At 51.4% G+C, this 6,030-nt stretch overlaps 1 pseudogene; it reads left to right on the top strand.

The window, feature by feature from the left end:
* Positions 1–1,576: 1,576 nt before the first annotated feature.
* Positions 1,577–3,393, top strand: LOC125549136 (annotated as a pseudogene).
* Positions 3,394–6,030: the final 2,637 nt, after the last annotated feature.

Genomic DNA, 6,030 nt, shown 5'->3' with positions numbered 1-6,030 from the left:
TTGGATCAATGTAGTGGTGGTTTGCTTTATAATATAAAGCGGGGGAAAACCCTTTTCTTACTAATAGTCCTTCACGAGCATCTTGTTATCTAGAGCTCGGTTACGTGGAATGCATAGCCGGCCAACCATGGATCTGTGGCACTTTCTCTTGGGGCCCTTCTCAAATTTGTCCACGAGATGCAACAACACTAGGTTGTCAACATCGTCGTCTAAAAGCATCTCCTCTCTATCAGAATCATCCGATGAAAATGACGACGACGAACTCCAAGCATCCATCTAAAAAAATTAAATGCACACCCATGATTTTTCCTAAATGTCGCCAATCAAAATTGAATCAATAAATCATCGGGCATTGAACTTACCTTCCGCGGATGCAATTCTGCCAGCCAGAATCAAGTGAGCCAGCCCTTTCTTCTTCGGTGCCGGCTGAAGTAAATCGGCCAAGCCCCTTCTTCGCCACGGCCACAAATCTGTGGAGCCGGTGTACGTGGCTGTCCCTGAGCGATTCTGAGGCTCACCGGCGTCGGAACCAACCGGACCCGCTGGCTAGAAGGCCGTGCGGCAAGCTCCGGGCCGGATCCATGGTGCTAGCGGCCGCTCCCTGTGGGGGAAAATGCCCCCCCCTCGGCCTCCCAAATTGGTCGAGAAGGTGCGGCAGGGGCGGCGGAGGTACTGCACGGTGTATGGTTCGGGTAGGGGTACTGAATTGGTGATCCTAGCTTGATGGTAACAGAATGAACAAGAGACACGATGTTTACCCCGGGCCCTCTTGAAGAGGTAAAACCCTATGTCCTGCTTCTGTTGTATTGGTTGTGTTGGAGTACAAATTACAAGATGATCTATCTTGAGATCGTATGCGTATGAATGATTCTCTACCCTACAAGCTAAAAACCCATGGCTTATATAGGGACCGGTGGTACCTAGGATATACAAGAGGTCGGTTACATCTAGGGATAAACATGCTGATAATTCAAATGTATCTTGGAGTATGCGCCAAGCCTTCGGAAGATTCCATCTTGAGAACTTCGAAGCGCATGGCAGTCTTGGCCCAATTGTTGATGATCCAGAGGTCCTCAGCCCGACACACTATAAAGGGGCCGACGTGGTTAGCGCCCCTAATCCAGGACACCATCACACAGCGCAGGGCGGCCGGGGGCAGCAAGCTTAAGAGACCACAGGGAGATGCAGCGGTGGAGGGGAAGGATGCGCGAGTTGAAACTTCCTTTGCGCCAAGACGTGGAAGAGATAGGGGAACCAGCAAAAAAAGGGAGGGAAACCTTAGATATGATGGAATCGGCCCGGACTTTGGAGGATCCCGCAAAAAGATTTAGTGAACGGCCAATATTACAGGATCTGTTCCGGACGGAAAAAACGTCCCGAAACTGAACATAGGAGAGTCGCTGAACTTCTCCTACATGATTGATGATCAGAAAAGCATTGTGTTCCCAAGAAGAACTAGACTAAATCAATTGAGCCATAGTCGCTGGCAGAAATAAAATACTTCCCGTGCGTTGTCACCACGCACCACTTGATCGATTGTAAACGGCTAAGATGGGCCAACCAAGAAATGAAACGCCGTCATCATGGTGTCTGGTCAAAGGATTTTTTCCGCTGAATTTCTGATGCTCAGCAAGCCCCGCTTCAGTTTCCAGGGTATTCCCCAAGTCAACTTTACATAGAGGAGTACCATAATTTTCCAGATGAACACGGAGTGATGAATCACAAAATTCACAATGAGCACAAGCCATGAGCTGAGCATTGACATTGCTCTTAGTCCAACCACCGGCAGGAATATTGCTGTAAATCAGAGCGGCGGCGGCGAGATCCACACGGGGTGGCTGCGCGAGCTCACATCGGCGTCACGTAGCTCGGCCGTCCTGAACGAGCTCATCGGCCGTACGCCGATGCTGTGGTTCCTCGGCGAGCGCGCGGCCACCATCCTCCGGCCGCGCACCCGGCGCGCCAACGTGAAGGCGCTACACACGGTGCGCGCTGTGGCCATTGGCCCGTACCACCGCGGCGACCGAGGCCTCGCCTTTGACGACGAGGCCAAGCTGCCGTTCCTGCGGTGCCTGCAGGACCGGTGCGGGCTAGACGTCGAGCAGTACGTCGCGGCGCTCGGGGCGGCGCGCGGCAGCTTTCGCGACGAGTTCGCCGACGACGCGGATTCGGTCGCCGCGGATTGGCTCCTGGACGAGGAGAAGTTCGTGAAGATGCTCCTCCTCGACAGCAGCTTCGTCCTCGTCTTCAGCATCATGTTCAGCAAGGCCGGCAGCGGGGAGGAACGGGCGGCGGTGCCCGTTACCAGGGAGCACTTCATACTGTACACGGCCGTGTCGCAGTACGCCGACGAGATCATGCTCGACCTGCTCGTGCTGGAAAATCAGATCCCCTTCGCCGTCGTCAAGCTGCTCGCAGCCTCGTGCTGCGGTCTGAAGCTACGCTCAGTCGAGGAGCTGGTGCTTGGCTGCTTCGACGGCATCTGTCCGAGGAGGGCGCGCGGGAAGGTCATCGACTTGCCGCTCCAGCAAACGACGGACGCGAAATTCTATCACATCCTGCACCTCTTCCACTGGTCGCGCGTGCCGGAGAACAAGTACCGCGTCCTCTCCACGCCATTGAAGCTTCTCGAGGCCAAGGAGGAGTCGGAGTGGCTCATCCCTTGCGCCAGGGAGCTGCAGCGGGCGGCAGTGTGGTTCAGGAAGGCCAAGCTGGACGCGAGGGAGAGGCACGGCGGCGAGCCCGGTGGCGGTGATGTCCATCCCGAGCTTCCACATCCTCGCCTACACCGCGGCGTTGCTCCACAACATGGTGGCTTTCGAGAAGCACTTCCACCGGGCGCACGGCGTCTGCGTGACGGCGCACGTGGCGCGCATGGAGGGCCTCATACGGTGCCCGCAGGACGCGGCGCTGCTTCGCCGCCGGTGGGCACTCGGTAGTGTAAAGTACACCGACGAGGAGGTGGTGGATTTCTTCCGTGGCATCGTCGCGGAGGCGGCCGGGGTGCGCATGCCTCAAGAGTACGGCGAGATGCTCAACGCGGTGGCGCGGCACAGGAGGAGGCGGTCAAGCAGGTGGTACGGAGACTTCATACTGCACTTCTTCCCTTCTCCATGGGTGGCCGTCTCGCTCGCCGTAGTGGCTGCGCTGATCATTGTGCCGGCGATGCTGCAGACGGCCTACGCCACTCTGAGTTACCAAAAGTAGATGATCCGGAATTGCGTCGAGTAAGCTCATCACATTGGCTGATATTTGTGTACTGGCTATTGTATCAGTTCAAATTTACATGAATGCGAAAGTCGCTCATAAAGGCTGGGTGCGTGTACTTGTATTCATAAAAATGAATGCACGGGCATTGCTGTCTGAATCATTTAGGTTCTCCCGTCAAGTAATTGCACTGCAGCAAATCCTCTGCTTCTTTTCTTTCTGAAAAAATAAAATGGTCTTTGTCTCCTCCTGATAACTAGTAGAAAACAGGGCTTTGGTCCAGGCCGGGTCAGCCCATTAGTCCCGGTTCAGTTCAGAACCGTGACCAATGTGGGCATTGGTCCCGATTCGTGAGCCCAGGGGGCCGGCCGGGCCACGTGGGCCATTGGTCCCGGTTCATCTGGACCTTTTGGTCCCGGTTGGTGGGATGAACCGGGACCAATGGGCCTCGCTCCTGGCCCACCACCATTGGTCCCGGTTGGTGGCTTGAACCGGGACCAAAGACTCCCCTTTAGTCCCGGCTCATGTCACCAACCGGGACCAATGAGGTGCCTATATATACCCCTCGCTCGCGAGCAGAGCACCCCAGTGCTCTGTTTTTCTCTGGCCAAGGGGGAGAGGGCTTGGTGGTGCTCTAGCTCACCTCCTATGCACACAAGGTGTTCGATGGAATGTCCGAGCCACACTACTTAAGCTTTCTCCTCTCCAAGCTCGACCTCCAAACTCCATTTTCCATAATATTTGTCTAGGTTTAGCGGTCCGTCACGCCCCGTCCCCGTCTTCACCGCCGTCGATCACCCGCGCCGAGCTCATCGCCGGCACCACCGTGGTGAGCCTCTTGTTCTTATCTTCTTTCTGAAAGGAAAAATATTCTTACTTGTATGTTTACATAGATACTTGTATTATTTTCTTACTTTTATTATTGCATCTTATAGAGTGCGATGGTTTTGGTATCCGCCCCCGTCGGCCCTCGTCCTGTCTATGATTCGGATGTGGTATATATATTATCTTTATAACTATTGGTTCATTTATTGTTTATGAAAATTATGCCGACCAATGTGACATAGATTTTATTTATGTAGGATGTATGTGAATCGGAAATGCCAACCGACCCTATTGTCGAGAGGTTAAATTTAGTTGAAGAAGAAAACAATTTGTTGAAGGAAAAAATAAAAAAAATTGAGGAGGAGAAGATGATATTGGAGTTGCATGTTGCGGATGTCGTCGATGATCACAAGATCAAGATGGATGCAATGCGCTTGAAGATTAGAAAGATTAGAAAATATGCCATTCATACCGAGGCTTGGTATCATTATGCCGTTGGATCAATTGTTATCTTGGTTGCGATTATGATCGCATTTGTTTTCGCATTGAAATGTTTTACATAGTTTCAATGTATGGTTTAATTAATTAGATGCTCTGGCAAGATGGATGCAATGCGCTTGAAGATTAGAAAGATTAGAAAATATGCCATTCATACCGAGGCTTGGTATCATTATGCCGTTGGATCAATTGTTACCTTGGTTGCGATTATGATCGCATTTGTTTTCGCATTGAAATGTTTTACATAGTTTCAATGTATGGTTTAATTAATTAGATGCTCTAGAGAGCTATATGTTGTTAGATGAGAACTATGTATGCACTTTGGTTTTAATGTGATGATGAACTTCTATTAATTTGGGCACTTAATTATATATAATGCACGCAGATGAACCGGCAATGGATGTACGCTGACAGACACACCCGCGAGTACATTAAGGGCGTGCATGAGTTTCTCGATGCGGCTGAGGCAAACAAGCAGAATGGTTTTATGTGTTGTCCATGCACTGAATGTGGGAATACGAGGTCTTACTCTAACCGGAAAATCCTTCACTCCCACCTGCTTTACAAGGGTTTCATGCCACACTATAATGTTTGGACGAGGCACGGAGAAATAGGGGTTATGATGGAAGACGGCGAAGAAGAAGACTACGATGACAACTATGTGCCCCTTGAATACGGTGATGCTGCAACGGGGGGAGCTGGTGAAGATCAAGAGGAACCAGACGATGTGCCCAATGATGCTGCAACGGGTGAAGCTGCTGAAGATCAAGAGGAACCAGACGATGTGCCCGATGATGATGATCTCCGTCGGGTCATTGTCGATGCAAGGACGCAATGCATTAGTCAAAAGGAGAAGTTGAAGTTCGATCGCATGTTAGAGGATCACAAAAAGGGTTATACCCCAATTGCGAAGATGGCAACACAAAGCTCGGTACCGTACTGGAATTGCTGCAGTGGAAGGCAGAGAATGCTGTGGCTGACAAAGGATTTTAGAAGCTACTGAAAATATTGAAGAAGAAGCTTCCAAAGGATAACGAATTGCCCGACAGTACATACGCAGCAAAGAAGGTCGTATGCCCTCTAGGATTGGAGGTGGAGAAGATACATGCATGCCCTAATGACTGCATCCTCTACCGCGGTGCATACAAGGATCTGAACGCATGCCCGGTATGCGGTGTATTGCGGTATAAGATCAGACGAGATGACCCTGGTGATGTTGACGGCGAGCCCCCCAGGAAGAGGGTTCCTGCGAAGGTGATGTGGTATGCTCCTATAATACCACGGTTGAAACGTCTGTTCAGAAACGAAGAGCATTCCAAGTTGATGCGATGGCACAGTGAGAACCGAAAGAAAGATGGGAAGTTGAGAGCACCCGCTGACGGGTCGCAGTGGAGAAAAATCGAGAGAAAGTACTGGGATGAGTTTGCAAAGGACCCAAGGAATGTATGGTTTGCTTTAAGCGCGGATGGCATTAATCCTTTCGGGGAGCAGAGCAGCAAT

Source organism: Triticum urartu, chromosome 3, assembly GCF_003073215.2.
Source record: "Triticum urartu cultivar G1812 chromosome 3, Tu2.1, whole genome shotgun sequence".
NCBI lineage: Eukaryota > Viridiplantae > Streptophyta > Magnoliopsida > Poales > Poaceae > Triticum > Triticum urartu.
The sequence above is the reverse complement of the archived record's forward strand: the minus strand, read 5'-3'. Positions and strand labels throughout refer to the sequence as shown.